The sequence below is a fragment of the Poecilia reticulata genome, linkage group LG4 (genome assembly GCF_000633615.1).
Source record: "Poecilia reticulata strain Guanapo linkage group LG4, Guppy_female_1.0+MT, whole genome shotgun sequence".
Lineage (NCBI taxonomy): Eukaryota > Metazoa > Chordata > Actinopteri > Cyprinodontiformes > Poeciliidae > Poecilia > Poecilia reticulata.
In genome coordinates, this window is record NC_024334.1 from 16,179,597 (window position 1) to 16,191,060 (window position 11,464).

An 11,464-nucleotide genomic window follows, 5' to 3' on the forward strand; every position below is an offset into this window, starting at 1 on the left:
TCAAATACTTACTCTTGGACGATGCTCAGTCAGCCATTAATTTAGCTTGGTCACAACAAAGCGCATACTACTCTTAGAAAAAAAGTCAAAATCTTATCTTCATTTACTACTCCAGGAGTGGTGATACCAATTTGTTCCAGCATGTGAAGATACTCAAGTCAGGTTTTCCAGATATTTTTCTAGATGTTTCACGGACCATGACAGGGTACCCACACATTTTATCAGAGATCTTGACCTTTATTTCTTTTCTTGTACTCTGTATTTACTCCACAAGGTGTTGATGGCCAGCGCAGGTAGGTCTGTGTGTGTTTTTTGTGTTATCGAGTGTCATAAAAGGAGGAGTGAAAACCGCACCTGAAGGACAAAATCACAAAGTTAGTTATTAACTAACGCAGCAGAGGTAAAGAAACTCCAAAGGAAAGAAAAAAACCTAACATGATCTTTACAACAGAATGAAATGAAAAGCAAGAAGGGCAAATTTAACGAAAAAGAGCCATGATCTGAAAGGAATGGTGACAGAATAGTAATTGAAAGGAATCAGAACCAAACGTGTGAGGCTCGATTTCTGAGCAACACTGAAGGAATGTTAATATGGAAGACATGAAAGTAAGTGAACACATTTGAGCAAAACTAAATCAATGATTAAAAAAAAAAAACTAAGACAAGCAGACATTAACAGAAACTGAAGAGCAAAATACAAACAGAGCAAAACCTATTGATGATGTCAGTTTTATGTAGTTTCTGAAATTTTTCCTTGACCTACCAAAAAGGGCTTAATAACTTCAGCTTACAAACTAATAGGAAAACCCATCTTATGTTTGGTTTGTGCTTGACGCCTGTTCATTGAGCTTACAATCTTCACCCTATTTAAACTCTGTGTCTTGTGCCCACTGTATATATTCTGCCAGACTGCTGTAATGGGTGCCAATGGCCATGTTTCAAAGATCTGACTGATCTTTGAAACATGTTCAGGGTTTCCCCCAGTGTATTATAGGCCTGGCGGCCCGCCATGCTTTACTAGCAAGTTTAGCTTAGCAAGTTTTCTGGGGGAAACCCTGATGTTGATACTTTTCTGCATCCATCATTCTGTAGATTTGCTGGTGTCACATTCTAGGGTAAAATGTGCTTCAGGTCCTACAGCGGAAAACCAAACCCAAATCATCAGCCTTCATGCAGTGCGGTCTTGTGTGTTTGGTTTGCTCTAAACACTATGATGTGTTGTATTGCCAAACGTTCTTACTAGGTCTCATCTGTCCAAAGTTCAATCCAAGGTTAGCAGAAACTGAAATTGTGCCCATGTTAATTTTTTGTTCAAATTGGGGGATTTTATTTCTGATTGCAATCTGACCTTAGGGTAATTTTGCTTGGATATTATGTTTGGCGACTTCTTTAAATTGTACTGTATGATGAATTTCAAGTTGTAGAAAGGGACAGTATTATACTTTTTCCAGCCATATAGTCTCATTTTATAGCACAAACAAGCATCTATGTTACCCTCAGTTATAAAATGCTGTATGTATCAAATATGGCGTAAAAGAAAATTAACGCCTTGAAATTGGGTCTCTGTCTCTTTAAAACTCCTGCTCTTTCTGAAACTCTACCAAGTCATCATATGGCTCCTCTATGAACCTTTTAGGAACCAGCATTGCACTGAAAAGTAGCTCCTATAATGAGCTCAGCAGATGCATAGGTCCACCAGGTGTTTGCTAATTGCTGCTGGCTAGTCTGAAGGAGTTGATGGGTGGAGTCACGGGGCAGAGCTGATTAATGAGGCAGAAGCTTGGAGACTTGGAAACTGCAGGAGAAGCTTTGTCCTTAAAGGCGAAGCTAGGTCCACCCTGGCGTTTTGTACAGCTGAATGGTTGCCACGGAAGCACAAAAGATTTCTCAAACATTCATGAAAGACTCAAGGCAACACTGGCTGTTTTTGATGAGAGAATAACATTATAATGTTATGATGTAAAGCTCAAAAACGTTGATTTTACATACTACTGCCCCTTTAAAAATGCCCTCATAACACTTCCCAGATCAACCGCCAACTTTAATAAACTTCTTTGGATAGCGTTGTCTAAGTTGTTCTACTTTGGCATTCTGTCATTATATTCTGACCTGTGTGGTCCAAAGCAACCAAACAGCTAAAACTCCTCCTTTAACAGAGACACTCACACTATTGATGATCAGGTAATGGGTAGCAGGATGTTTTTGTCACCCTCTCTGTTGAACCCAGCAAAGCTCTGTTTGGTTTGACACCTGTAATGCAATAACATGCATTATGCTTTAAAAATTAAAGGCTGCAATAGTAACACTTTAAGTTTCAGGATTTATGCACTGAAAAAGAACCAAGGTCATTTGTATGCAGTGCACTGTGTCATGAATATAATTAAAGTTGGCAAAAAAGACCCCACGCCTATACAGATGCCGATCATGTTTTAGCACTGCTCAAAATGAATTTGTTGTGCTACCCACTTTGTCTTTCAGGCATTGAGAAGACATGAATGAAGAGTCTGATAGCAGGATCACGGTCTTTGTTCACGATAACAACCGGATTCATTGGTTCATTTAAACAAGTGTCTAAAAATCCGTGCGACGCACCATGATTAATTTTCCCTCAGTGTTTTTCTTCTCTTATTTTTTTTTTCCTTTAAGGGGGCGGTTTGTTGATCTTAAGGAAATCAAATTAACCTCGTTTCCAATCAAGATGGCAGGAACGATGAGATCTATCCTCACATACCAATTCGAAGCAACAATGTTTCATAGATCTTAACCCAGGGTCGCGTTATCTGCAGTTTTATCATTCAACTGTGGTGCGTATTCAGGTATGGTCATAAGAATAGCAGTGTGCTACAAAGAAAAAGTCAGTAAAGATCAAAATTCTTACAGCTTGTTTACTTAATATGAAAATCCTTGCGAGTCTCAACCACATGAGTCCAGACCCTGACCAGTGAGCAAACACAACTATCCCCAAATAAAGATTTATGTTTTGTACTGTAAAATTATGAATTAGCAAATATATCTCATTAGCTGGTTGTCTGCTAGGAATGCGTGAAAACTGTCAATATTCCTTTAATGTCAAAAACCCACAATTTTGCAAATGCGGCGTTTCCATTAAATAAGAAACACAATTAAAGTCATGTGTGACTAAGTTCATTCAAGTCATTAAAATACATGCAGTGCCATCATCTTCCTACTACTTCCTGTCGTCTTGTCTGTGGTTTGTGCCAGTGGCAACATAATGTTGTTGATCATGTGACTCGTGATACAAAAAAACTGTTTCCATCTCAGTTTTGTGCAATAAACCAATTTCAATATGGCGGAAAAAATTGACCTCATCCTAGGGCCAAAACGTTATTAAAAATGTAATATATATATATATATATATATAGATTTTTATTGTCATATCTTCATTAAGCTTTTTTTACTTTAATTATATGGAATGGAAACGTAGCTACTGTTCTTTACCTGGACCTCTCAGATACTTCAGACTAGCCAGCAGCAATTAGCAAATATATGGTGGCACTGCGCATCAGCCGAGCTCATTATAGAAGCTGCTGCTAAGCGCAGCGCTGGTAAAAATATTTCTAAAGGGTTAGTAGAAGAGCCATGTTATGATGACTTCCTGAAGGCAGAGTTACAGGAAGAACAGACGCTTTTAAAGGGACAGAGGCTCAATTTCACAGTGTTACATTACAAAGTTTCTTTTAAGTCATGTTTGATATATGTAGCATTTGGCCAAAACCTGAAATTAACCGTCACTTGATTGTGCCATAAATTGGTACTATGTGCCTGGAAAACACTTAATACTGCCTCTGTTAAATACAAAAACAATTACTGTACATACAGTAAGTATAGTCTCTGATGCGCCTGTTGAAATTGAATTCTTTTAACTTCTGACATTTGTTTATTTCACCCACACATTAACCCAGAAAGTCTGACGCCTTCTTTTCTGCCCTCTTGTCAGTTCCGTCTTTTGTCCCTTTGTCCTAAAACTACTGTATGCTAATGGTTCTGCAAGGACTCAAAAAAAAAAATGTCGCTCAGTCTGACTGAATTAAACAGGCGAGCGAGAGCATTGCTAATTGTTGCAGTCATTCCACATATAATCCTTTTAGCGTTATTTTGCTGCGGAATAGGGGGGAGAAAAATGTGTTAATAAATAAATAAGAAAGCAAATAAATAGGGATTGATTTGAATGCGGTGTCTAGGGAGATGTAGTGCGAGGAGGCGATAATAGCTAAGCTAGCTTATAACATCTTTGTTTTCACCGAGCACTGCGCCGCGCTCTCAGGGCGCCACAAGAGGATTTTTGGCAAAGCCGTTCTTCTCAAGGTCCACACTTTGCAAAGCACTCAAGGAGGCTTCTGCGCTATCAGTGAATCAGGATCCATTCGGCCCCTCTTGGTAAAGAAGCTGGAGGAGGCTACTCATAATCAATGGCTTCTCCCCTGTGGATGCGTGTTAGTGTATCTGACACTTGGGGAAGGCTAAACTTAAAGAAAAAAAACAAACAAAAAAACAAACAACAAAGACGCCAAATAGTAGTCCTTTTGGAGGAGATTAGTTCCACATGTTAAGGCCAAGAATGGAGAGCTGCGTCTGGATATTATTCTGCTCCACGAGCAAACAGCACTCGCTGCTAAGAGGCTGAGAATTTATTGTGATTTCTTACATCCACAGTGAATTTATTGTTGTTTCTCAGAATTCCTCTCAGCGTCCACTTTGACACAAATAAATGACTTTGGGACCTTGAAGGTTTAATTTGAAAGAGCACATGTCTTGCAGTCGAGGCCCCCGCAGTGAAACAATTGCTTTTTTTTGCCTGGTAAGGAAGACTCGGCGTGACACGGCGGAGGAGAAGTGTGGCACAATATTTATCTCCCTGCCCTTGGAGGTACGGCGCGCACTTCCAATTCATCCGCGTTTCCCCCCACCCCCCAGAACCCTCCGTCAGAGCAGAATGAAAGCACGACGACAAGAAAAGAGAGACCTTTTCATTACGGCAACATGGATCATTTATCTTGCTGAGTTTGCTCTGTCGCGTGTCATCGATTGCAGGAGTTTTCCGGAAACAGTGAGACAACTGAGCTTAGATCACAGGCAGGAGGGTGGAACACGACAACTCATCATCCAAACAGAGGAAGATTTCACAACTTTAGACAGAGAGAGACAATAATGGAAGGGGAAATATTTGATGTTGGAAAATTTCATTCGCACACTCTCAAGCCAATCCTTGTAAAAGTACTCCTACCTACCTATTTATTTTCCACATTTGCTGTCATGACAACCAAAAACTTCAACATATTTTGGGTGGATTTTATGTGATAGACCGACATAAAGTGAGATTAACTGAAGCAGAAGCTATCTGTGAAGGCCTTAGAGGTCTGTTACAGAACATGTGGGAACAAATGTCATCACTAAGACCAATGAACACAGCATACAAGTCATGAGGAAGCTATGGAGACGGCTCAAAGCATAGCAAGGGTTTAAAACAACATTCCAAGGTTTGACCAGCTCACAGAGCTCTGTTCAATCCGTCATCTGAAAATAGAAAGATGAAAGCACAACTACAAACCTACCAAGACACGGTTCTCCACCTAATCTGACAGACGAGGCAAGGAGATCATGGCCTACATACTAAATCCTGTGTGGTACAAAACTAACAGGACATCAGAGTGAAAACACCCTTCCATCTGTGACATGGGAAGATGGACGGCGCTAAATAATCCTGGAAACTATAGACACATTGAAATGTGACGTGATGCGCGCAAAATCCTTAAAAAAAAACTGCTTGCTGACAATGACTACCACTGGTTTAAGTGTGAAATTGTCAACATGATGAGTTACATCTTAAATGGATGTGTGATATATAAAAGACAAAGAGACGTAGTGCTTTGCTACTAATTGTCAACAATGCAACTAGAAAATAAGGTCTAAAGGTATCACATCTCACACTTCAGTAAAATGTTTTAATTAAAAAATGAAGGGAAGTAGGTCAGTTATGCTAGCTTGACTTTGACAACCTCAATATATAGACGTGTTGTGAAATTGGGTGCATTTCGGTTCAGGCAATTTCCGGTAAGCATCATAGTGTTGAACTGGTGCGTTGCATATGTCACGGACAAACGTTAGCATTCAAGTAAAACTTCAAACTTCAGCAGTCTACGCCTCAAGAAGGCAATCGTTTAACAGCTGAGAGTCCAGACCCTCTGTACGAAATGAGGCGTAGAACAAGGGGCTGGTTTTCACCACACTATGTTCGCCTTACAGCAGGACAACAACTGTTAATGTGCAGCCTTAGCCCAAAGCATCTTTCTGTGTTAGATTGGCCAATCTGAAGTGTAGTTCTAAAATAATTTGTAAAACGACTTGAAAACTGTTGTTTAGAGATGCTCTCCAACTGTTGTGATAAGACCGAGGTATTTTGCAAAGATGACTGGGTATAATTTTCAATCTCCATCTGGTATACCCCATATTCTGGCAACATTTACCATGATACAAAGTTCAGTGAATGTGAAAAAAACTTGAGTAAAATGCCATTTGTACTACTTAGTTTGTACAAATGGCTTTTTTTTCCCCACGATAGAAACAATAAATATCTGTAGATTCAAAAGTGTGAATAAATGAAGTCTTTGCACGCGGTTTAGTGATATAAGTCATGTTGACTTAAGAAAGTTGCATCCTGAAAAAGCTTATTTCAAATAGGCATGCTTTTCCAAGAGCGGTATTTGTGTTTGTGGTGCTATAAATGCTGCATCATGCAGTCACAGCCGTACAGTTACCTAAAAAAAGACGAGACAAATGTTTCTTATGGTCGCTTTTATTGTTATCACAATAATATCATGAAATATAGTGAGAAAATTCTAAGTACATGTTGCCCACCCCTAGTACAAGCTGAATGAAACTTACCCCAAAACACTTCTATCAATAAAATCAGAATGAAAAGGTCATTCAACTAATTAAACAAAACTGCACTCCGCACTTTTCTCCATCTTATTTGTAGAACAATCTTCATTCTCTTGACGTTTGTATCTGTAATGTGATAAATTGTGTATAAGGGTGCGGATTCTTTTCACTCAGTGTTCCCAAAATCCCACATTAGAGAAGCAAAAACCATCAGCCGTCCATCTCGCCCTGTTTAGTATTCTGCCCATGAAACAGTTTAAACCTCATCCTCCATCAATCTATCTGGCAAAAGATATGAGATAACTTTTTTTTTCTTCTCAACAGATGATATTAAGTGCCTCCTATTATCTCCATAGGTCTGTATCGTATTAGAATCTGCAATCGCGGGTCAAAAAGTATACGCCGCTCTTGTCTCGGCCAGTGCAGCAGAATTACTTTCCTGTGCACAATGGCTGAATGGGTTGAGGCTTTGTCATTTAAACTGCATAAAGAGGCCAGAAATTGATTTTTATTGTAGATCTTCATATCTAATAAAGCTCTGAGGATCTCCTTTCTTCATTGTCTGAATGGCCGCTGAATGCTTTCAATCTGCCTCTGTTTCATGCATAAAAGTGGAGGCCACGATGATAGGGGCAGAAGGAGGGAGGGGGGGAGAGGGGCTGCAACGCAAGTCAAAAGCATCCCTTTTCTCTTTTTTCCTCCTCTCCTTGGAAACTAGACTTGGGGAGGGTGGGAGAGGTGAAGGAGCTGGGGGTAATTGAAAAGTGAAATGTTTTTTTTTTTCCCTCTACCTCTTTGGAAAGAATGTGTCTTTTTCAAACAGAAAACACAGCCAGGACTTGCTTCCGCTAAAAGAAATCCCCTTATGTTGCATCCACAGAACACAGCCAACAAAGATATCAGTCCTGTTGCATTTGGAGGGCAGCCTACTTTGTCACTGCTGTTTTACATGCACAAATAATAAATCTTCTGCCGTTGTATGGAAAATTTGATTTTCTTTTTTTTTCTTTCCTTTTTTAAATGCGACTCCCCTTTGCAAGAGCTCCCTGTTGCAACTCAGAGAAAATAAATAAGCTTTATATTGAATTTTCTTGGACAATTACACCCACTCATTGATATCATTTCATGTTAATTATGAGCTTTTAATGATTTATTATTATTTCCAGGTTGCAGAGATAATGCAAACAGATTCAGTAGTCTAAAAAAAGGTTGGTTACTAATTTATTGCAGTTTTTCTGTTATCAACACAAGGTCAAAGCTCGTCCTTGGAATTTTGCACCTTGCCTGCGTGCTTTTTGTAGCCATCAACAAAGATTCGGGCATGATTTTGGCCACCTATATGACCACTAGCGCTTATTTAAAACTCAGTTGTGTCCTGGGATTGACCCTGCTTTTCAGCAAAGTCCACAGGAAGGTCATCCTATTACTACCATGTCACTTTGGTGTATCCATTCCAAAACTTGCTTTGTTTGTCATTTTTTTCAGTCGTGTGTGCCATGTGACAGTTACAAAGGACTGCTTGCACACAGCGTTTGGTAGGTTATTATATTTAAAATGTCAGACAATCAAGCTATGTATGTTGCTAATATATATCTGCAGCTAAATGTAGTCTAACTGCCCTTAAAGCTGTAATACGTAACTGAACTTTTATACAAAAAAAATCTCCATATTTGCATATTTGTTAGAACTGTCGCTAGGTTCTGACAATATACTGCGAGGCAGATAATTGGTGAAAAAATCTCCTCTGCCTTCTTCCAGTTCTATCTAGAAACAACCAATCACAGCCAAGAGGAGGGTCTTAGCGCTGTCAATCATGCCTCTGTGTGTGCGTGTGCGTGTGTGTGTGTGTGTGTGTGTGTGTGTGCGGCTTTGACAACCTTGACTTGTAGATGCACTGCGGAATACGGTGTGCATCGGTTCAGTAAAAAAAAAAAAAGGCAACCCACACAGATCATCAGTAGAGCTGTTTAAATTAGCAACTGAACCACAGCTGTGTTCAGACGGTCACTTATTAATAACCGCAAAATAAACAACAAACCTGAAAACATAACACCGAAACCAACTGAATGTTCTGTGCTTTATTTGGAAAATTCTGATGTGCTTTATTTATTTTCATTTTTATTTTTATTTTTTGGTGTTGAATCCTGATACACTAGTGGACCTGTTGTCAGTTTCTATGGCAACAGGTCTGTGTGTAGTGTAGCCCACAGAGAGTGAGAAAAAGGCAGAATATGAATGGTTTTAAGTTGTTCTCCAATGGTTTTTCTGTGTTATTTTTCTCTCTGCTGTGGCGCACTGCAGTGACTGAATAATACTGACATCTCCAGGTTTTGTTTTCTTAACGTAATTGTTCTGCTGCTACAGTGCAGCTATGAATGGCAAGTAAAAGAAGTATTTTTGTGCAGATGCGTAAAATTTCCAGATTTAAACAATAACATGCAACGTGTCAATAGAAAATCAATGGATGGATGGACCATCATATTGTGGGGGTTAAAAATAATACATCCAGATAGCAACTGTCATTGATAGCTAAGCTCGCTTTGACGAGAAGCATCCTTCTGTGTTAACAGCTTAAGATCTCGTTACACAACCCTTAAAATTACACTTCGCTTGAAAAGTACAACTTATGTTTGAACCAACTCCAAACAACTGACTCCTAAATTGTTATTTAGGAGATTATGTTTGCCAACTTTCAGAGGAACATTTCAGAGTTTCTTTTCTACCCGCCCAGTCACACGACGAGCAAAGCCACTGACGGGAGTTTAGCTCTAATATTTACACGGCCCATTGTGAGGAACATAAGTGTCAGGAAATGTTACGATCCGAATGTAATTTGAATGAAAAACGCAAGCAACACATGCCCCCTGTTCCTCTCAGTGGCTCTCCAAACAAATCAGTCTCCGCTCGCTTGTTTCAACTGAATGTTATGCAAATGGCACAGCTCACCTAGCCCCTCACAGGGGCTGCGCACCCCTCCCCTCGTTTCCCTCATTTTAGGTGATGGTAAATTTGTAAACAAAATTTGTTTTCATGCATTTGAATATGATTAATTATCGCAGAGTAATCCAGCCGCACTTGTAAAGACTTTTCACAAGAGATTAGAATTTCAAAGTGACAACCATGATAGATGGCAGCATTCTGTAAGTGGCAGATTAAAGGTCACAGCGATGAACTGGGGGAACTGTTTTTTATTTTTTTTATTTTTTTTAAGTTGAGGCAGATGCGATCAGAGCCGCGCGGCGAACAGACAGGCGCCTTAAACAGGCAAGAGTGATTATGGAAATGGGTATCTGCTCGCGACGAAACATATGGCAAGAGCCTAATGCCGTGTAACACTAGGGGCTGGGTTTAATCAAACTTCGCCAATTAAAAACACAAATGTTATGCAAACATCTGAAAGTCTAAGGAGAAAATACGGAGGATTGTTATTAATGATAGGGAAGGAATCCGTCTCCGCTAATTCTCCGACTGTTTCCTCCACTGCTCTCCTTTCTGCTGATAAGACTGATCATCATCGCAGGCGCTGCCTAAATAAACACGCTGTTTGGAAGAGAAAAAAAAACAAGACAGGAAATCCACGAGTTTACAACAGCAGGATTTAGATCATCCCACTACTCGCAAAAAAATAAACAGAAATGAAGATAGACATGAGCATTGTTTTAAAATAAGGTTAGACGATGAATTGTGTTCATTTCACATCATCCTTTTAGTTAAACATGCCCTCATTATTGGCCATCATCACCCTTCTTTTCTAAAACAGTAGTTCCTGCAGTCATATGAGTAAATCAGGAAACCCTGTTAAATATTCTGAGGGGTAAATTAGTTTACTGCCACCAAAATTGAACCTTATTATGTTTAAGCAAATAGATAACAAAAGAGGCTAGAATATTCAGAAACCTAATTCCTTATCTGTGGTTGAAATAACTTCAGTATCTTTGTTTCTATTGAACATATATTTGTCCTATCTGGAATTAAGAAAATAAATGTGCTCAATGGAAACAACCATCTGCACTAGGATGAGGTGTTTTCTCTGTCATATTGAAATTAGGAAACACTTTTTGCATCACGAGTCGTGTGATCAACAACTGGATGTTACTGCTGTTTCTGCTGTTTTGCAGAAAAAGAAGATCAGGCTTTGAATATGGTCAGAACTTTCTATTTCTGAGTGTCCCGCCAATCTTTGGTGGATTTACAGGTTAGTTTTTCTACAGTTGTTGCATCCAATTTATGACAAACATCTTTTCTGCTGTGGTATCGAAATACAAACATTTTAGACTAATTTGTTCAAAAATGCCTGTGATGTTGTCTGTGATGTCTGATAGTTATTGGTGTTTTGACAACCTGTGTCTATGTTGAGACTCTTATTTTGAAGTACAAGAATAAGGAAGTCAATCCTCCTTTGAATTTGCACTTTGAATTGCTTTGTTGCTGAAAATGTGCTATTTGCAGGGGCGGATCTAGAAATCTAGAAAAATATTTATGGGGTGGCAAGACGGTGGCAGGGATTTTTTCAGGGGTGGCAGCATATGCCAGTATGTGTGTGTGTATATTATATATATATATA

General features: G+C 39.2%; 1 long non-coding RNA gene across 1 annotated transcript in view; it reads right to left on the reverse strand.

Moving 5' to 3' along the window:
- Positions 1 to 216: 216 nt before the first annotated feature.
- LOC103463966 (uncharacterized) overlaps positions 217 to 11,464 on the reverse strand; it is a 71,342-nt gene continuing 60,094 nt past the window's right edge. Inside the window, exon 4 of the long non-coding RNA XR_533562.1 lies at positions 217 to 354. This is a non-coding gene — a long non-coding RNA (uncharacterized LOC103463966). The remainder of the gene's footprint in view (positions 355 to 11,464) is intronic.